Raw genomic sequence first — 22,504 nt, 5'->3', positions numbered from 1 at the left:
ATGCCTTGACAGCTGTTTACTGTGTTGGCATGCTGGGAGTTGTAGTTTTGCAAGATTTAGAGGGGTTCAGGCTAGAGATCACTGACAGTGGTCTCTAAACTGTAGCCCTCCAGATGTTACAAAACTACAACTCCCAGCATGGCCAGACAGCAGTTTGCTGTCTTAGCATGCTGAGATTTGTAGTTTTGCAACATCTGGAGGGCAACAGTTTAGAAACCACTGTCAGTGATCTCCATACTGAACCCCTCTACATCTTGCAAAACTACAACTCCCAGCATTCAGGAACAGCAAATGGCTGTCTCGGCATGCTGGGAGTTGTACTTGCGTGCCTCCAGCTGTTGCATAACTACATCTCCCAGCATTCCCTTTGGCAATCAGTACATGCTGAGAGTTGCAGTTCTGCAACAGCTGGAGGCACACTGGTTGGGAAATACAGAGTTAGGTAATAGGTTCTATTACTTAACTCAGTATTTTCCAACCAGTGTGCCTCCAGCTGTTGCAAAACTACAACTCCCAGCATGCACGTTCTGTCAGTGCATGCTGGGAGTTGTAGTTTTGCCCCCCCTCCCATGTGAATGTACAGGTTACATTCACACTGGCGGCGGATTACAGTGAGTTCCCCGCTTCAAGTTTGAGCTGCAGCTCAAACTCCTAGCGGGAGACTGAGTGTAATCCGCCGTCAGTGTGAATGTAACCTAAAAACACTACACTACACTAACATAAAATAAAGAGTAAAACACTACATATACACACGTACACTAACCCCCCTACCACCCCCCCTTCCCCCCCAATAAAAATGAAAAACGTATCCTACAGCAGTGTTTCCAAAACGGAGCCTCCAGCTGTTGCAAAACAAAAACTCCCAGCATTTCCGGACAGCCATTGACTGTCCAAGCATGCTGGGAGTTTAGCAACAGCTGGAGGCACCCTGTTTGGGAATCACTGGTGTAGAATACCCCTATGTCCACCCCTATGCAATCCCTAATTTAGTCCTCAAATGCGCATGTTGCTCTCTCACTTCGGAGCCCTGTCGTATTTCAAGGAAACAGTTTAGGGCCACATATGGGGTATCGCCGTACTCGGGAGAAATTGCCTAACACATTTTGGGGGGCTTTTTCTCCTTTTACCCCTTATGAAAAGGTAAAGTTGGGGTCTACACCAGCATGTTAGTGTAAAAAAAAACATTTTTGTACACTAACATACTGGTGTTGCCCCATACTTTAAAATTTCACAAGCGGTAAAAGAAAAAAAGCCTCCAAAATTTGTAACGCAATTTCTCCTGAGGATGGAGATACCCCATATGTGGGCGCAAAGTGTTCTGGGGACGCACAACCAGGCTCAGAAGGGAGAGTGCACCATGTAAATTTGAGGTCTAAATTGGTGATTTGCACAGGGGTGGCTGATTTTACAGCGGTTCTGACATAAGTGCAAAACAATAAATACCCACATGTGACCCCATTTTGGAAACTACACCCCTCACGGAATGTAATAAGGGGTACAGTGAGCATTTACACCCCACAGGTGTCTGACAGATCTTTGAAACAGGGGTCTGTGAAAATGAAAAATAACATTTTTAATTTGCACAGCCCACTGTTCCAAAGCTCCGTCAAATGCCAGTGGGGTGTAAATTCTCCCTGCACCCCTTATTACCTTCCGTGAGGGGTGTAGTTTTAAAAATGGGCTCACATGTGGGGGGTCCACTGTTCTGGCACCACGGGGGGCTTTGGAAATGCACATGGCCAAATTCACTCTCCAAAAGCTCAATGATGCTCCTTCTCTTCTGAGCATTGTAGTTCGTCCCCAGTGCACTTTCACGTCCACTTATGGGGTATTTCCATACTCAGAAGAGATGGGGTTACAAATTTTGGGGGGGTATTTTCTGCTATTATCCCTTGTAAAAATGTAAAATTTGGGGGAAAACAAGCATTTTGGTGTAAAAAAAATATTTTTTTTTTACATATGCAAAAGTCGTGAAACACCTGTAGGGTATTAAGGTTCACTTTACCCCTTGTTACGTTCCCCAAGGGGTCTAGTTTCCAAAATGGTATGCCATGTGTTTTTTTTTTCTGTCCTGGCACCATAGGGGCTTCCTAAATGCGGCATGCCCCCAGAGCAAAATTTGCTTCCAAAAAGCCAAATGTGACTCCTTCTCTTCTGAGACCTGTAGTGCGCCAGTAGAGCACTTTTCATCCCCATGTTGGGTGTTTTCTGAATCGGGAGAAATTGGGCTTCAAATTTTGGGGGGTATTTTCTGCTATTATCTTTTTTTTAAATGTAAAATTTTTGCTAAACCAAGCATTTTTGGTAAAAAAAAGTAATTTTTTTTTACATATGCAAAACTCGTGAAACACTTGTGGGGTATTAAGGTTCACTTTATCCCTTGTTACGTTCCTCAAGGGGTCTAGTTTCCAAAATGGTATGCCATGTGTTTTTTTTTTGCTGTCCTGGCACCATAGGGGCTTCCTAAATGCGACATGCCCCTCGAGCAAAATTTGCTCTCAAAAAGCCAAATATGACTCCTTCTCTTCTGAGCATTGTAGTTCGCCCGTAGTGCACTTCAGGTCAACTTATGGGGTACCTCCATACTCAGAAGAGATGGGGTTACAAATTTTGGGGGGTATTTTCTGCTATTAACCCTTGCAAAAATGTGAAATTTGGGGGGAAACACACATTTTAGTGAAATTTTTTTTTTTTTTTTTTTTTTACATATGCAAAAGTCATGAAACACCTGTGGGGTATTAAGGCTCACTTAATTCCTTGTTACATTCCCCAAGGGGTCTAGTTTCCAAAATGGTATGCCATGTGTTTTTTTTTTTTTTTTTTTGCTGTTTTGGCACCATAGGGGCTTCCTAAATGCAACATGCCCCCCAAAAACCATTTCAGAAAAACGTACTCTCCAAAATCCCCTTGTCGCTCCTTCGCTTCTGAGTACTCTACTGCGCCCGCCGAACAATTTACATAGACATATGAGGTATGTGCTTACTCGAGAGAAATTGGGCTACAAATTCAAGTATAAATTTTATCCTTTTACCCCTTGTAAAAATTCAAAAATTGGGTCTACAAGAACATGCAAGTGTAAAAAATTAAGATTTTGAATTTTCTCCTTCACTTTGCTGCTTTTCCTGTGAAACACCTAAAGGGTTAAAACACTTACTGAATGTCATTTTGAATTCTTTGGGGGGTGCAGTTTTTGTAATGGGGTCATTTATGGGGTATTTCTAATATGAAGACCCTTCAAATCCACTTCAAACCTGAACTGGTCCATGAAAAATAGCGAGTTTGAAAATTTTGTGAAAAATTGTAAAATTGCTGCTGAACTTTGAAGCCCTCTGGTGTCTTCCAAAAGTAAAAACTCATAAATTTTATGATGCAAACATAAAGTAGACATATTGTATATGTGAATCCAAAAAAAAAATTTGGAATATCCATTTTCCTTACAAGCAGAGAGCTTCAAAGTTAGAAAAATGCAAAATGTTGGGATTTTTCACCAAGAAAGGATGCAAGTTACCACAAAAATTTATCACTATGTTAAAGTAGAATATGTCACGAAAAAACAATCTCGGAATCAGATTGATAAGTAAAAGCATTCCAGAGTTATTAATGTTTAAAGTGACAGTGGTCAGATGTGCAAAAAAGGGCTGCGTCCTAGAGGTGAAAATGGGCTGTGTCCTTAAGGGGTTAAAGGGGTATTCCGGGAATTTTTTTTATTTGACTATGCTACAGGAGCTGTAAAGTTAATGTAGTTCATATTATAGTGTCTGTACCTGTGTTTTCTCACAATTCTTCTGTGATTTTCACCTCACTATTTATTTTTATCAGCATACAAAATGACTTCTGTCTCTGATTTTTCCCAGCTTGCAATGCAGCCGAGACCTGACTCACTAGTCAGATGATGACAGTTAGCCTGTCTGCTTCAATGGGTGAAGGGATCAATCTGCAACTAATGCAACAGCTGGAGGCACCCTGATTGAAAACCACAGGTCTGCAGCTCATTTATGTTTCAATGGGTGGGGTGGCTGATGTGTGGGAGGCAGGAAAATAGAATTGTGGGATTTGTAGTAAAAAAAAGAACAGTCAAACAGGAAATACAAGTTCACAAAAAGCTAGCCACAGTGTTATGGTAATCTCATGATTTAGCCATTTAGCCCCAAGACAAGCACAGGTCCTTCCTAAGCATGTCCATTACTGTCTGCCAGGTACGCACTAAAATCACCTTATGGTGGATAACCTCTTTAACCCCTTAAGGACGCAGGACGTAAATGTACGTCCTGGTGAGGTGGTACTTAACGCACCAGGATGTACATTTACGTCCTAAGCATAACCGCGGGCATCGGAGCGATGCCCGTGTCATGCGCGGCTGATCCCGGCTGCTGATCGCAGCCAGGGACCCGCCGGCAATGGCCGACGCCCACGATCTCGCGGGCGTCCGCCATTAACCCCTCAGGTGCCGGGATCAATACAGATCCCGGCATCTGCGGCAGTTCGCCATTTAAATGAACGATCGGATCGCCCGCAGCGCTGCTGCGGGGATCCGATCATTCATAACGCCGCACGGAGGTCCCCTCACCTTCCTCCGTGCGGCTCCCGGCGTCTCCTGCTCTGGTCGGTGATCGAGCAGACCAGAGCAGGAGATGACCGATAATACTGATCTGTTCTATGTCCTATACATAGAACAGATCAGTATTAGCAATCATGGTATTGCTATGAATAGTCCCCTATGGGGACTATTCAAGTGTAAAAAAAAATGTAAAAAAATGTAAAAGTAAAAGTAAAAAATAAGTGAAAAATCCCCTCCCCCAATAAAAAAGTAAAACGTCCGTTTTTTTCCTATTTTACCCCCAAAAAGCGTAAAAAACATTTTTTATAGACATATTTGGTATCGCCGCGTGCGTAAATGTCCGAACTATTAAAATAAAATGTTAATGATCCCGTACGGTGAACGGCGTGAACGAAAAAAAATAAAAAAAAGTCCAAAATTCCTACTTTTTTAATACATTTTATTAAAAAAAAAATTATAAAAAATTTATTAAAAGTTTTTTATATGCAAATGTGGTATAAAAAAAAAGTACAGATCATGGCGCAAAAAATGAGCCCCCATACCGCCACTTATACGGAAAAATGAAAAAGTTAGAGGTCATCAAAATAAAGGGATTATAAACGTACTAATTTGGTTAAAAAGTTTGTGATTTTTTTTAAGCGCAACAATAATATAAAAGTATATAATAATGGGTATCATTTTAATCGTATTGACCCTCAGAATAAAGAACACATGTCATTTTTACCATAAATTGTACGGTGTGAAAACAAAACCTTCCAAAATTAGCAAAATTGCGTTTTTCTTTTAATTTCCCCACAAAAATAGTGTTTTTTGGTTGCGCCATACATTTTATGATATAATGAGTGATGTCATTACAAAGGACAACTGGTCGCGCAAAAAACAAGCCCTCATACTAGTCTGTGGATGAAAATATAAAAGAGTTATGATTTTTAGAAGGCGAGGAGGAAAAAATGAAAACGTAAAAATTAAATTGTCTGAGTCCTTAAGGCCAAAATGGGCTGAGTCCTTAAGGGGTTAATATGTGTCTTTTAAACTTTTATTAAAACTTTTTTTTTTTATATACTTTATTAGACTTTTAGAAAGAATCATTAGATTCCTCTTATAGATCAATAGAATTCTATTGAACTCCATTGATCTGTGTACTCTGCGATCCATTGAAAGAGCCTAGTCCAGTCAGGCTCCATCAATGACAGAGCCACAGACACCAGGGAAGCAGAGGTAAGCCCTCCGGCTACCTCTATAGTGGATCTCTGATCATGCTGCGGGGGGCGTTCCACCCCACTAGCCCACCAGGGAGCATTCACATGTCCCTTTAGACACCGCTGTCAGCTTTGACAGGGGTGATCTAAAGGGTTACTATCCAGCCGCGGCGATCGCTGCATGCTGGCTATTAGCGACGGCCCCCAGCTACTGAAAACAGCCAGGGGCTGCAGAGTATGGAGCGGGCACGAGTCGGGAGCCCGCTCCATACAGACTGCTGAGCACCGCCGTGCTGGTCAGGTCCGGCCCCGCTTGCCCGAAGCAGGGCTAAAGGCCGGAAAAAATCACTTGCCCGACGCCCGGAACTGCATGTCCCAGGCGTTGGAATTCCACATCCCTGATATGCCAGCTTGGTGAACTAACTTACACTTATGGAGGACATGTATCTGTCACTTTTGGAATACACAGAAAATTATTACTAAGTTAAGTCTTGCCAAGGTCGTAACTGTACCAATGAGATGACTAGGTCAGGTGTCAGTACACTCGACATAGCACTATTGCATTGCTTAGTAGAAACCAGTCTGTTTCTCTGGATGAGACAGATTAAAATGAGAATCAGCACAGCTCCTACATAGAAAAACTCAGGCTACATGGCAGAGAAAATGTGCTCGGAGGAGATAAACTCCCCACAATTATTAACACAGCTGTTCATTTAGAGTTTACTGTTTAGCTGGTTCTCTCTGCACAGAAGAAGTGCTCCAGATAAGTGAGTGTTGTGGAAACACAGAAATGTTGTGCCTCGCATCCGTTCAAGATAATGGCACATCAAACTCCGCACAAGCCCTTAATATCTTTTTAATTGCTGAGATAAAGTTGCCGGTTTCTTCACCTGCGTGACAGGTGATGAATAGTTTTCTGCCTGTGCTGGCCAGCCCTCATATTTCAAGGGAAAGCTATTGGATGCCTGGGTGTAGGGGTAATAGATTTCCATGCAAGAATATGATATCTGGATAATAGTTTATCATTAGGAGACCACCACAAAGGCAGAACAATTTCAAAGTTAAAGACATCAAGCCCAGACTTGATAACCTCCATGTATAGTATGTAAGGAGGCTCCAAACTACAGTGCATTCAGAAATGCCTACCAATTTCCATTCCTTAGAGACATGTTAAAAGACATAATTTTCAAGCGTTTTGATCTGGGAACTCTTCTTATCACCAAAATGAAACTGTCTTGACACATTTTTTGAATTTTGAGTAAGGACCATTGGGTGCTGACCAACCAGTTTTGCTTTGGGCCCCCCTGAGGATGTTGTCTAAGTAGTGCCCTGGTTTTCACTCTTTAACCCCTCTACAGGGATCTGGACATTACTGCAGGAGACCATCAGCTCACTTACTCTATGGGTTGTCTCGATATAGGCGGCTACTTGCTTCATGGAACACTGAGACACCTGTGCAAAGTAGGTAGAGAGTGAGTACTGGCTGATGACTAGGCTGGCAGAGTAGGTTCGTAGTTTTAGAGTCAGGCAACTGGTCAGGACGGGCAGCACAATTTTAGAAATTAGGGACAAGCCAAGGTCAGACAGAAGACTACAGCAAGTTACAGAACAACAGACAAAGATGGTGTCAGCTAATATGACTGAATAGAGTCATGTTTCAACTTAAAGATTGCCAGAATGGTCTGTACCCAACAGTCTCCTCAAATCAAAACCAGGTGTATTCCTGGCGAATTAACTTGTGCCAAGTCATATGCTGCATACCAACCATATTCACTTTCTTTGACTGTGATGCAGGCACCAAAACACTGTGATCCTTAGCCTTATGATGTGTGTTGTGGCCAAAGTTACCTATTAAAGGGGTTGTCAAGGATTAGAAAAACACTGCCCCTTTCTTGCAAAAACGGCACCACTCCTGTCCACAGATTGTGTCTGGTGTCTCGGCTCCATTGAAGTTAAGGGGACAAAGCTGCTGTACCAGACACAATCTATGTACAGGAGTGGTGCTGTTTTTGCAAGAAAGAGGCAGTGTTTTTCTAATCCTTGACAACCCCTTTAATGTCTATTCTTTTCAGGAAGTGGTTGTCAAATTTGATATTTTATGGGGAGTGCCTACTCTCCTTTCTCATACTACAAGCCTGAGTTTTTCAGCTTGTTAGCAATGTTCTCTTCCCTATTTGCATATCCATCCATTAGTCAGAGCAAATATCCTCCTACTGCCATCTCCTTTCTTACACGTGCAGCAAGATATTTATGCTGGTACCAATTTTTTCCACCCCCTACATTGTTTGCTGGTTGCAACAGTACTAAAGGAGTACTGCAGTGTTAAAGGGGTACTCCGTCCCTGGCATCTTATCCCCTATCCAAAGGATAGGGGATAAGATGTTAGATCGCTGCGGTCCCGCTGCTGGGGACCCCTGGGATCGCCGCTGCAGCACCCCGCCATCATTACTGCACAGAGCGAGTTCGCTCTGTGCGTAATGACGGGCGATACAGGGGCCGGAGCAGCGTGACGTCATGGCTCCGCCCCTCATGATATCACGGCCCGTCCCCTTAATGCAAGTCTTTGGCAGGGGGGCGTGATGACCGCCACGCCCCCTCCCACGAGGACGGGCTGTGATGTCAAGAGGGGCGGAGCCGTGACGTAACGATGCTCCGGCCCCTGTATTGCCCGTCATTACGTGCAGAGCGATCTCGCTCTGCGCAGTAATGATAGCAGGGTGCTGCAGCAGCGATCCCCGGGGTCCCCAGCAGCGGGACCCCGGCGATCTGACATCTTATCCCCTATCCTTTGGATAGGGGATAAGATGTCTGGGGGCGGAGTACCCCTTTAAACACTTATCCCTTATCGCAGGATAGGGCATAAGTGTCTGATCGCAGGGGGATCTGACCGCTGGGACCTCCGATCTGCTGTATCGGAACCCAGCATTGCCACGGCTGTGTGTGGCTAATGTGCGACATGCCCCCCCCCCCCCATATAGCCCTGTGAGAGAGGCGGGGATGCACAAATGCTGCATCTCCGCTTCTCCTATAGAGATACATGGGGGGGGCGTGTCTGCTGCGGATGACACGCCTCTTGCGGGATGAGTGTCTTACACTGCAGATCTCCTTCAATGCATTGCGTATGAATATTATCAAATTATTTTCTATAAGAACACTTAACAAGATTTAGTTATACTTTCCCTAAATTCATTTTTAGATCGAGATTATACACATAAACCTAGCAGTCACACATCTGTTTGCTGAGGACTAGTTATCTGCTCCAGAGTGATGCCTTGAATGATGAGAGCAAGACTGACTCCATGAAAACATCCCACATTAGCAGTGTCAGCCAGGTTCAATAGGTGGGTGGTTATTGGGATTTAAATGAAAAGATTACAAATTATACTTAACCTTTTCTCATAAAATGATATATAATTCTACTGAGCTTCGCTTGTTCTATAAAATTACAAAATGCATAGTCACAGAGACCTTTAATCATCCCTGTACAGTATAATGACTTCAGCCTCCTCGTGTTGGTCTTGGTATGCCTACAAAAAACTAAGCCCCTTCCCCAATACTATCCTCATAATAAACAGTATCAACCTACCTACAAAAAGTGTTGGACAGTTATTTAAGGGGTTTTATAGGATTAGGAATAAGTGGCAGCTTTATGTAAGAACAGCGCCAGGCTTGTCCATGGGTTGGGTCTGGTGTTACAGCTCAGTCCAGTTCACTAGAATTTTGGAATACCAAACAATCTTCTCCTAGAAGAAATCAGCCATATTGTTTTACTCTGATGTTATCCCCTTTACCAACCTTACACCCCAGGAAATACTGGAGTGTCATAGTAACCGGGTCATTACCTTGAACTAACATAATAATAGATGGAAAAGATTTACAAGTAGAAATAAATGTTTTTTGTTCATCCTACCTTCCAGAAAAAGCAATCATAACGTTGTATGTACTCCAGAATGGTACGAATAAAAATGTCAACTTATCCTGCAAAAGCTCCATAAATGCAAAACTAGAAAGTCATGGGGGAGATACATCACTGTTGTCTTTAGAAATTGTGTTTTTAAAGGGGTACTCTGGCGCTTAAGACATCTTATCCCCTAGCCAAAGGATAGAGGATAAGATGTCTGATCGTGGGGGTACCACCGCTGGGGACCCCCCTGATCTTGCACGTAGCACCCCAGTTAAAATCAGTCCCCGGAGCATGTGTGACGTCACGCCTCCGCCCCCGTGTGACGTCACGCTCCGCCCCTCAATGCAAGCCTATGGGGTCACGCCCCCTCCCATAGGCTTGCATTGAGGGACGGAGGGTGACGTCACACGGGGGCGGAGGGTGACGTCACATGGGGGCAGAGGCGTGACGTCACACGCCGCCGGCCCTGTGGTCGCCGGTAATCAGACCCGGAGCGAAAATGCTCCGGGGACTGATTTTAACTAGGGTGCTGCGTGCAAGATCACGGGGGGACCCCAGCGGCGGGACCCCGCGATCAGGCATCTTATCCCCTATCCTTTGGATAGGGGATAAGATGTCTAAGCGCCGGAGTACCCCTTGAAGTCATTTATTTTTGCTTTGCTTTTGTTTTACGTGCAACATATTTATTATACTATTACAGGAGGGTTGATGAATTTGTCTCATGTAAGCAAAAAACAATAAATTACTTCAGGACACCATCGTGAATGATTCCTCCTCTATGCAACCTTTCTGCACAAAAATTCGCAGTTGAGACTATTTGTGTGACAAAGGCAGTGTTGTAAGCTAGGTCTGGGCTGGTGTGGATTTGTGGTGTTTTCTTCTTAAGGGGTTTGCGACTTTTTGTGCGACATTCGCACTTGATAAATCCATTATGAAATTGACTTTTGCAAGATCATTTGTAACTTTTTGCTTACAGGCAAATGTCGTAAAGGAAGGTGCTTTGGCACACGTGTGACATTTCACACGCCAAATATAAGGGAAAAAAAAGGCTCTAAAGACAATGAAAAATGTCCCCCACAGAATTATTTAGAATATTGTGACACAGATGAAAACATAGGAATCTATAAAAATGTGGTATTGTACCGTACTGACTGTGGTATACCGCGGTTTAAGGTCCGGTCAGAAAACCGGAAACGGGGCAAAAATGAGCCGACCAAAGTCACTATCTGACTCTGGTCGGCTCATTCAAATGATTGAGATCGGGGATACGGGAGCACCCGGTTTCCACTTCCCCCAGTCTGATTCGGTCCACCTATGTCCAAAACGGCAGCACTCTTCCTCTACACAGGTTTTGATAAATCTCTCCCAATGAGCTGTCCGGAGTGAAACGTACAGTCCGGTCGGCTAATTTTTGCGCTGTATGCACATTTCCCCGGACCTAAAACTGTGGTCAACCACGGTTTTAGGTCCGGTTGTAAAAGCGCATACGGCGCAAAAATGAGCCGATCGGACCGCTCCCGTATGGGAGAAAACGTGCTGTGAACCCAGCATGACTCTGGTCGGCTCATTCAAATAAATGAGATCAGGGATACGGGAGCACCCGGTTTTCACTCCCCCAGCCGGATCCGGCCCCCGTATGTCCAAAACTGCAGCACTCTTCCTCTACACAGGTTTTGATAAATCTTTCCCAAAGGGGGGGAGGGGGGGGGATTCATCAAAACCTGTGCATAGGAAAAGATGCCCATAGCAACCAATCAGATCGCTTCTCTCATTTTGCAGAGACCCTGCTAAAAAAAGATAAAGAAGCGATCTGATTGGTTGCTAAGGGCAACTTTTCCTCTGGACAAGTTTTGATAAATCTAACTAAAGTTTAGCTTATGCCCCAAAATGGCCTTATTTTACAGCTGAAAATAACGGTCCAAATAAAAGAATTTTTTTTAAAAAATAGTATAATTTTCACACTTTTTGCTTAAAAATTCGAAATTTTTTTTAGGTGTAAAATACCGCCCACAAAAAAAATTATGTCCTGTGATGATGGGGCCTGTGGGATGATTTATGCCCTGTCCTGGCCATATGGGATAACTGTTCATGTTTGGACAACCCCTTTAAGGCTACACAGCAACCTTTGCAACAAAATTTGGCACACTGTTGCATTGCAGTTAATAAATGCAAATGGTGCCGCTTTCTTAAAGGGCTAATCCGCTGGAAAACATTTTTATTTTTTTTCAAATCAACTGGTGCCAGAAAGTTAAACAGATTTGTAAATTACTTCTATTAAAAAGTCTTTATCCTTCCAGTACTTTTTAGCAGCTAAATGCTACAGAGGAAATTCTTTTCTTTTTGAATTTCTTTTTTGTCTTGTCCACAGTGCCCTCTGCTGACACCTGATGCCCGTATCAGGAACTGTCCAGAGCAGGAGAAAAATCACCATAGCAAACCTATGGCTGCTCTGGACAGTTCCTGACACAGACAGAGGTGTCAGCAGAGAGCACTGTGGACAAGACAAAAAAGAAATTCAAAAAGAAAATAATTTCCTCTGTAGCATACAGCTGCTAATAAGTACTGGAAGGATAAAGATTTTTTAATAGAAGTAATTTACAAATCTGTTTAACTTTCTGGCACCAGTTCATTAAAAAAAAAAAAAAAAAAAAAAGCTTTCCACTGGAGTACCCCTTTAACCCCTTCCCGACCTATGACATACCTGTACGTCATGGGTGGCAAGGTGTTCCCGACCCATGACATACAGGTACGTCATGGACATTACTGCCGCTACTCGCGGCATCCCGCAGCGCCCGGAAAGATGGTGGCTATCACTGATAGCCAGCCATCTTACCGTGCGACCACGGGGGGTTTCATCCCCCACCCCCCCCAGCGATCGCTGCTATCAGCTGGTCAAATCTGACTAGCTGGTAGCAGCGTTTCGCTATCAGAATACTTAGCAGCGCGGTGTGTGAGTCCGGATCAGGGGGATCGGGACACACACCGCTCTGCTAAGTGTCCCTGACCCGTCCCCCGGCGTCACTTACCCGTCGGAGCGGTGTCCCGAGCGGTCCCGGCGTCCTCCGTGCGGTCCCGGCGTCCTCCATGCGGTCCCGGCTGCGCTGCGTCCCGGAGGTGAGTTTCCGGCAGCAGTGCGGCATCTTCATTGGCAGCAGTGAGATCGCCGTAAAGCGATCTCACTGCTGCCTCTGAGAGTTTCAAAACTGCAACTCCCAGCATGCCCAGACAGCCTTTGGCTTTCTGGGCATGCTGGGAGTTGTAGTTTTGCAACATCTGGAGGTCCACAGTTTGGAGACCACTGTATAATGGTCTCCTATCTGTGCTCTTCCAGATGTTGCAAAACTACAAATCTCAGCATGCTCAGTCTGTCCAGGCATACTGGGAGTTGTAGTTCTCTGACATCTGGAAGAGCACAGATTGGAGACCATTATACAGTGGTCTCCAAACTGTGGACCTCCAGATGTTGCAAAACTACAACTCCCAGCATGCCCAGACTGCCCAAGCATGCTGGAAGTTGTAGTTCGGCAACATCTGATCCTTCAGATATTGCCGAACTACAACTTCCAGCATGCCTTGGCAGTCTGGGCATGCTGGGAGTTGTAGTTTTGCAACAACTGGAGGCACACTAGTTGGGAAACATTGTCCGTTTCCTACCTCAGTGCCTCCAGCTGTTGCAATTGTTGCAAAACTATAACTCCCAGCATGCACTGACAGACCATGCATGCTGGGAGTTGTAGTTTTGCAACAGCTGGAGGCACACTGGTTTGGAAACACTAAGTTTGGTTGCAAAACACTTGAAAGTTTATTACTTAACTTAGTGTTTCCAAACCAGTGTTCCTCCAGCTGTTGCAAAATTACAACTCCCAGCATGCACGGACAGCCAAAGGGCATGCTCGGAGTTTGCAACAGCTGGATGTTTGCCCCCTCCCCCCAATGTGAATGTACAGGGTACACTCACATGGGCGGAGGTTTACAGTGAGTGCTGCAAGTTTGAGATGGCGCAAATTTTGCGCTGCAGCTCAAACTTCCAGCGGCAAACTTGCTGTGAACCTCTGCCCATGTGACTGTACCCTAAAAACACTACACTACACTGACACTAACCTAAAATAAAAAGTAAAAAACACTACATATACACATACCCCTACACAGCCCCCCTCCCCCCAAAAAATGAAAAACGTCTGGTACGCTACTGTTTCCAAAACTGAGCCTCCAGCTGTTGCAAAATAATAACTCCCAGTATTGCCGGACAGCCATTGACTGTCCAGGCATGCTGGGAGTTTTGCAACAGCTGGAGGCACCCTGTTTGGGAATCACTGGCGTAGAATACCCCTATGTCCACCCCTATGCAAATCCCTAATTCAGGCCTCAAATGCGCATGGCGCTCTCTCACTTTGGAGCCCTGTCGTATTTCAGGGCAACAGTTTTGGGACACATATGGGGTATCGCCGTACTCGGGAGAAATTGCCTTACAAATTTTGGGGGGCTTTTTCTTCTTTAACCCCTTATGAAAAGGTGAAGTTGGGGTCTACACCAGCATGTTAGTGTAAAAAAATTAATTTTTTACACTGACATGCTGGTGTTGCCCTATACTTTTCATTTTCACAAGAGGTAAAAGGGAAAAAAGACCCTCTAAATTTGTAATGCAATTTCTCCTGAGTACGGAGATACCCCATATGTGGGCGCAAAGTGCTCTGGGGGCGCACAACAAGGCCCAGAAGGGAGAGTGCACCATGTACATTTGAGGCGATTTGCACAGGGGTGGCTGATTGTTACAGCAGTTCTGACAAACGCAAAACAATAAATATCCACATGTGACCCCATTTTGGAAACTACACCCCTCACGGAATGTAATAAGGGGTGCAGTGAGCATTTACACCCCACTGGCGTATGACAGAGTTTTGGAACAGTGGTCTGTGAAAATGAAAAATAAAATTTTTGATTTGCACAGTCCACTGTTTCAAATATCTGTCAAACGCCAGTGAGGTGTAAATGCTCACTGCACCCCTTATTAAATTCCATGAGGGGTATAGTTTCCAAAATGGGGTCACATGTGGGGGGGTCCACTGTTCTGGCACCATAGGGGCTTCCTAAATGGGACATGCCCCCCAAAAACCCTTTCAGAAAAACTCACTCTCCAAAATCCCATTGTCGCTCCTTCCCTTCTGAGCCCTCTACTGCGCCCGCCGAACACTTTACATACGCATATGAGGTATTTCCTTACTCAAGAGAAATTGGGTTACAAATTTTAGGGTGATTTCTCTCCTTTTACCCCTTGTAAAAATTCAAAAATTGGGTCTACAAGAAAATGCGAGTGTAAAAAATGAAGATTTAGAATTTTCTCCTTCACTTTGCTGCTATTCCTGTGAAACACCTAAAGGGTTAAAACACTTACTGAATGTCATTTTGAATACTTTGGGGGGTGCAGTTTTTATAATGGGGTCATTTATGGGGTACTTCTAATATGAAGATCCTTAAAATCCACTTCCAACCTGAACTGGGCGCTGAAAAATTACGATTTTGAAAATCTTGAGAAAAATTGGAAAATTGCTGCGGAACTTTGAAGCCCTCTGGTGTCTTCCAAAAGTAAAAACTTGTAAATTTTTTAATGCAAACACAAAGTAGACATATTGTATATGTGAATCAATATGTCATTTATTTGGAATATCCATTTTCCTTTCAAGCAGAGACTTTCAAAGTTAGGAAAATGCTAAATTTTCTAAATTTTCATGAAATTTTTAGATTTTTTACCAAGAAAGGATACAAATATCAGTGAAATTTTACCGATAACATAAAGTAGAATATGTCACGAAAAAACAATCTTGGAACCAGAATGATAAGTAAAAGCATTCCAGAGATATTAATGTTTAAAGTGACAGTGGTCAGATTTTCAAAAAATGCCCAGGTCATGAAGGTGAAAATGGGCTGGGTCATGAAGGGGTTAAGCTACAACGCCACTGCCATCTTTGATCACGTAACGCATGTTGTGGTAAAAGTCTTTCGTAGCCCAAATAAAAGTACCTCCAGCTGTTGAAAAACTACAACTCCCAGCATGCCCGGACAGCCAGCTGTCCGGGCATGCTGGGAGTTGTAGTTTTGCAGCAGCCGGAGGCACCCTGGTTGAGAATCTCTGCCCTAGCCTAACAAGACAGTTTCTGTGTTCTCATTTGCAGCCATCACAGACTCACTGACACCCCCACAACTTGTTCCAATGCAGCTTTTAGTACTAATGTTTTTTTTTTTCTAAGAATTGGGATTTTAATGGTCCCAGTAGGAAATTAATTAAAATGTAATGACCATTTATTAATTCCTGAGAATCCATTAGAAGCCTATAGCCCAGCAATGAGCATCTCATTCATCTCCATTTGTACATTTGCGCCCGCCTGCTTTCGTTTTCCTCAGGCCGCCGAACCGGGAACCAGAAGATCAAGGAAACCGATGATTGACAGGCGAATCCCCCAGTAATGTCACGCGTAGGGGCGGGGATTATTAGGGCTTCGCCAATGGCGATGCTTGTGGGCGGGGCGCCGCGTGTTTCCTAGACACGTGTACAGGGATACCAGGAAGCGCTGCATAGCGACTCTGGTTAGACGCAGGACAGGTGCGTGTGGGCTCTGGGCTACGGGGCGGGATAAAGTCCAAAATACTGTCATGACGACCATGTTTTTTTTTGACCGCCAGCGCTTGTACGTCGGCTATTGCTCGTAAGCTTGTGGTGGTGACATTTCTGAATGAAAACCTTCATTACTGCATCTTTATGTCGCCATGTTGTCCTGTCATGAGCATCCTAAACCTATTGCGTCATAGTTACGTCATGTTTTCCATTATACCCTCCTAGACCAGAGCTTTGTGGTGTGGGGTGGTGGTATTGTCTGCCATTTTTTGACATTTTTTACCTCATAAAGTTCATGGACACGCTCCTTGAGCCAATGGCTGACCCCTATGGGGGTGGCTATTGACTTGCGCACAAGTTGCAGTTGCCATGCGCCGGGCATGGTGTAAACCAGGCGGTAGGTTTCAAAAACAATATGGTCACGCGTACTGTGGCATTACATGGTCCTGGGGTGTGGGTGCACGGAGCGAATAGCCATGAGACGCCCAGGTTGCTGGCACCGTAAGACTTTGTGTATGCTGTGGAACAACAAGTGCACCCACACCCCAAGACCATGTGATGCCACATGTGCACCCACCCCCACTAACCAGTGGCTCTCCAGTTGTTGCAAAACTACGACTCCCAGCATGCCCTGGTGGTAGGTTTTAAACAATATGGTCACGCATTCTGTGGCATCAAATGGTCCCAGGGTGTGGGTGCTCGGAGCGAATAGCCATGAGACGCCCAGGTTGCTGGCACCGTAAGGGTGCGTTCACACTACGGAATTCCGCTGTGTGAACTTAACATTAGTGGGACTCTGTCTCTGCGAGACCTGTTCACACTGCGCAATTTCCACTGCTGAAATTGTTCAGCGCAAAGAAAGAACATTCTTTGCTCGGATTCCGCAAGCACTGCATAGCCGTCAATGGTGACGGCTCAGTGCCCCGCGGCCCTAGCGCTGAAGCATCTTCGGTGACTGCTGTCAGGCGGAATCTCGGCTCGCGGAATTCAGCGAGCGGAGATTCCGCAGTGTGAACGCACCCTATGACTTTGTGTATGCTGTGGAACGACAAGTGCACCCACACACCAAGACCATGTGATGCCACATGTGCACCCACCCACACTAACCAGTGGCTCTCCAGTTGTTGCAAAACTACGACTCCCAGAATGCCCTGGTGGTAGGTTTCAAACAATATGGTCACGCGTTCTGTGGCCTCAAATGGTCCCAGGGTGTGGGTGCTCGGAGCGAATAGCCATGAGACACCCAGGTTGCTGGCATCGTAAGGGTGCGTTCACACTACGGAATTCCTGCGGAATTACGCGGTGTGAACTTAACATTAGTGTGAATCTGTCTCCGCGAGACCTGTTCACACTGCGCAATTTCCACTGCTGAAATTGTTCAGCGCAAAGAAAGAACAAGTTCATTCTTTGCTCGGATTCCGCAACACTGCATAGACGTCAATGGTGACGACTCAGTGCCCCGCGGCCCTAGCGCTGAGGCATCTTCTGCGACGGCTGCCAGGCGGAATCTCGGCTCGCGGAATTCAGCGAGCGGAGATTCCGCAGTGTGAACGCACCCTATGACTTTGTGTATGCTGTGGAACGACAAGTGCACCCACACAAGTGGGACGACAAGTGCACCCACACCCCAAGACCATGTGATGCCACATGTGCACCCACCCACCACCACTAACCTGTGGCTCTCCAGTTGTTGCAAAACTACAACTCCCAGCATGCCTGGACAGCCTTCGGCTGTCCGGGCATGCTGGGGGTCATAGTTTTGCAACAGCTGCAGGGCCACGAGTTGGAGGAACACTGACCTAGAACACGTGACTTTGTTCACATGTGGTGCAGCAAATTTAACAGGCGCTGTGTCTGCAACACTTACAGTAAAGGCAAAGTGGATGGAACTTTGTCCAGAATTCACACAGGCATAAGGCTGGGTTCACACCACATTCTTGCTATACAGTTCCTGTATACGTTTTCAATTTGAAAACCGAATGGAACCATATTGAAAACCGTATGCATTGACTCTCCATTGTAAACCGTATGCCAAAAGATGCATCCGGTTGTGTCCGTTTTGCATCACGTACGTTTTTTTTTCAGTTTATTTCCCGTACCCAAAACCGTAGCCTACCACGGTTTTTGGTCCGGGTGAAAAACCGTATTGAAACGTAAACTTTTATTTATTTTTAACATGGGAGTCAAAGGGAACCATACAGAACTGTATGTGCGTACAGTTCCATATGGTTTTCACCATACAGTTTTTGACTTTGCACAGTTTTTTTTTTATCTTGGAATTTCAATCACACAAGCAAAACTTTATTCATAATGGAGTGAAAATTTTATAAACGTATGTTTTTTTTTTTTTCCTTAAAAACGGATGCAACCGGACATCATTTTTCAAACTGTATACGGATTAAAACTTGTACGCATGTTATGATACAGTTTAGTAAGGTTTTTAGGAATCAGTTTTTTTTTTAATCAAAAACCTGATACAGGAACCGTGTTGCAAAATCGTTGTGTGAACCCAGCCTAATACCAGAGCATTCTGGCTGTCAGTTTGGGCCATTGGGCCGGGCCTTGTAGTAGTAACACAGACTTTTATTTAATTTTTTTTAAATAATGTCCCTTAAGCCTTTATTCTGGCTGTCAGTTTGGGCCATCTGGCCGGGCCTTGTAGTAGTAACACAGACTTTTTTTTTTTTTTTTTAAATAATGTCCCTTAAGCCTTATATTTTTTTGTATTTTTTTTCCTTAACATAATTTACATAATCTGCTCCAAATTTGTAGGATTTGTTGTGGGCCTACCAAGGGACTTTGCTCTGTGGAAAATCCACAGTATTGAGGCCCATTCATACCGCAGTCCAGAGTACAGTTGTCCCGTAAGTTACAATATTAATCGGTTCCAGGACGACCATTGTTTGTTCAAACCATTGTATGTTGAGACCACAACTGTATGGAAACCTGGTAATTGGTTCTGAAGCCTCCAAAATGTCATCCAAATATAGGAATAAGTGAGGATTAAAGAAAAGTAGATAACCAATAGAGATAAAGCAAGTCCTTACACATAAAAGTAAGAAAGATCTGCTGGGAGCTCGGGTGTGGAAATATGAAAAAAAAACTACTTGTCCAAGGGACTAAAGCAGAACACAATCTACTTGTCCCTCAAGAAAATCAATTTGTCCTGGTAGATGAAATAATTTCAACCAAAATAGTATGATTTCCCCCCCCCTCAAACACTAGACCACCAGGGATGGATATAACATCCCTTTAGACACTGCTGTCAACTTAGACAGCTGTGATCTAATGGTTTAATAGCGGCCACGGCGATCGCAGCATGCCGGGCTATTAGCGGCGGGAGAGCTGTAGCTAGCTCCTTTGACGCCCAAGGCAAGCCCAGAAAATTGCCCCCCCCCCCCCCCCCCATCTGATTCCTATAACTCCAATTTCTCAATATACAGGGATGGATGAGGGTAATCTTATGTGCAGTGATCTGTAGTTTTTATCGGAACCATCTATTATCAGAACTTTTATTAGGAAAGGGGCTTATTCACATATATACGCACTTTTTAACCCCTTAAAGGAGTAGTCCAGTGGTGAACAACTTATCCCCTATCCTAAGGATAGGGGATAAGTTTGAGATCGCGGGGGGTCCGACCGCTGGCGCCCCCTGCGATCGCTCTGTACGGGGTCCTGGCTCTCCGGCCAGATAGCGGGTGTCGACCTCCGTTCGATGCGGCGGCCGACACGCTCCCTCAATACATCTCTATGGTAGAGCCGGAGATATCCGAAGGCGTATTGAGAGGGCGTGTCGGCCGCCACTTCGTGTGGAGGTCGACATGCCCCCTTCCCGCGGCCTGTTGGGACTCCGTACAGGAGATCACAGCGGTCGCCCCCCCCCCCGCGATCTCAAACTTATCCCCTATCCTTAGGATAGGGGATAAGTTGTTCACGACTGGGTTCACCACTGGACTACTCCTTTAAGGACTCAGCCCATTTGGACCTTAAGGACTCAGACAATTTTATTTTGACGCTTTCGTTTTTTCCTCCTCCCCTTCAAAAAATCATAACTCTTTTTTTATTTTCATCCACAGACTAGTATGAGGGCTTTTTTTTGCGCGACCAGTTGTCCGTTGTAATGCCATCACTCACTTTACCATAAAATGTATCGCGCAACCAAAAAAATACTATTTGTGTGGTAAATTAACAAAACCGCAATTTTTCAAATTTTGGAAGGTTTAGTTTTCACGCCGTACAATTCATGGTAAAAGTGACATGTGTTCTTTATTCTCTGGGTCAATACGATTAAAATGATACCCATGATTATACACTTTTACTGTTGCGCTTAAAAAAACTTTTTAAGCAAATTCGTTTAAAATACCCCTATTTTGAAGACCTATAACTTTTTTTCATTTTTGCGTATAAGTGGTGGTATGAGGGCTCATTTTTTGCGCAGTGATCTGTACTTTTTATTAATACCATATTGACTTATACAAAACTTATTACATTTTTTATAAACAAATTTTTGGAATAAAATGTTATAAAAAAAAAAACAGCTATTTTGGATTTTTTTTTTTTACATTCACGCCGTTCACCGTTCGGGATCATTTACATTTTATTTTAATAGTTCGGATATTTACGCACGCGGTGATACCAAATATGTATATAAAATAAATTTTTTTACACTTTTTGGGGGTAAAATAGGGAAAATGGGACAATTTACATTTTTATTGGGGGAGGGGGTTTTTCAATTTATTTTTTTACTTTTACTTTTATTTTTACACTCTTATAGTCCCCATAGGGGACTATTTATATCAACCATTCGATTGCTAATCCTGTTCAGTGCTATGTATAGGACACAGCACTGATCAGGGTTATCGGTCATCTTCTGCTCTGGTCTGCGGGAAGGCAGATCAGAGCAGAAGACTCCCGGAAGACAGCGGAGGCAGGTGAGGGGACATCCGTCTGCCGTGCAGGATGATCGGAACGCCGCGGCAGCGCTGTGGGCGATCCGATCATCCTGTTAAGTGACCGCGATGCTGCAGATGGCGTGATCTGTATTGATCACGGCATCTGAGGGGTTAATGGCGGACATCCGCGGGATCGCGGGTGTCCACCATTACCAGCGGGTCCCTGGCTGCGATCCACAGCCGGGACCTGCCGCGCATGATGGCCGGCATCGTTCTGATGCCCGCGGTTATGCTCAGGACGTAAATGTACGTCCTGGTGCGTTAAGTACCACATCACCAGGACGTACATTTACGTCCTGCGTTGTTAAGGGGTTAAAATATTTTAATCACTGTTTTTCAGTCTTCATAGGGACTTATACACGGAGTCTTTTGATTGGATAACAGTGAACAGCGCTGTGTTACGGGGCGGGGGGTGTTCTGCTTCTCCAGTTTGTGTGGTGCATTTTGTTTACTCTAATTTATGTGTCAGAAAATGCTGGAAGTTGCATTTAGTTAGTAGATAACTACATCACCCAGCATGCCCTGATACAGCCTATGGTTGTGTGGGTGTTGCAGCATGTTGCACTGTATAGTAGTACAGTTAAGGTTATTGTGGAATATGCTGGGAGTTGTAGTTTTGTTCCGTGTCAGCTGTAGAGCCATAGTCTGTGTCAAGGAATACTGGGAATTGCAGTTAGTAACTACAACACTCAGCATGCCCTGATGCAGCCTATGGCTATGCAGCTGACCTGAACCAAAACTACAACTCCCAGCATGTTACACTTTATAGTTCTACAGTTTAGGTTACAGTGTAACATGCTGGAAGTTGTAGTGTTGGTTGGGGCGTGTTGGCGGGTGAGTATGAAGGGTGGGATACTGGGGGTGCAATTCAGTGCGGGTGGCCAGAAGCCACTAAAAATAAATAAAATTAGATAGCACAACTGGCAGCAGCACTTGTCAGTCCGGCCCTGTACAAAACATACATGCATACACATATACATACACCGGCCCCTGCCTTCTATATCATACATTACATACATATACCGGCCACTGCCCCCTATATTATACATTACATACAGACACATCATACATACACCCGCCGCTGCTTCCCCATCATACATTACATACACACATACACTCACACCATACATATGCACACATCATACATACCCCCGCCGCTGATACACCCCCCCTAATTATACATTACATACATATATAACCACCCTTCCCGCCGCCTGCATGCTCGGCCTCCTCACCTGAGCTTCACACTCACTTGCTTCTACATTACACAAGAAGCAGGGG

The 22,504-nt window shown here is 44.6% G+C and overlaps 1 protein-coding gene across 3 annotated transcripts in view; it reads left to right on the top strand.

Moving 5' to 3' along the window:
* The window catches only part of SLC39A11 (solute carrier family 39 member 11), a 499,832-nt gene that overhangs the window by 111,370 nt on the left and 365,958 nt on the right, over positions 1 to 22,504 (top strand). Inside the window, exon 1 of one of the 3 annotated variants that reach the window (XM_056550532.1) lies at positions 3,860 to 3,980. The exons of 1 other annotated variant lie outside the window; for it this stretch is intronic. The gene's annotated coding sequence lies outside the window, so the exon portion shown is untranslated. Of the gene's footprint in view, positions 1 to 3,859; positions 3,981 to 16,191; positions 16,260 to 22,504 lie in introns of those variants that run through there. One more of the 3 variants, XM_056550533.1, reaches the window with a different exon arrangement.

The sequence above is a fragment of the Hyla sarda genome, chromosome 13 (assembly GCF_029499605.1).
Source record: "Hyla sarda isolate aHylSar1 chromosome 13, aHylSar1.hap1, whole genome shotgun sequence".
Classification (NCBI taxonomy): Eukaryota; Metazoa; Chordata; class Amphibia; order Anura; family Hylidae; genus Hyla; species Hyla sarda.
The sequence above is the reverse complement of the archived record's forward strand: the minus strand, read 5'-3'. Positions and strand labels throughout refer to the sequence as shown.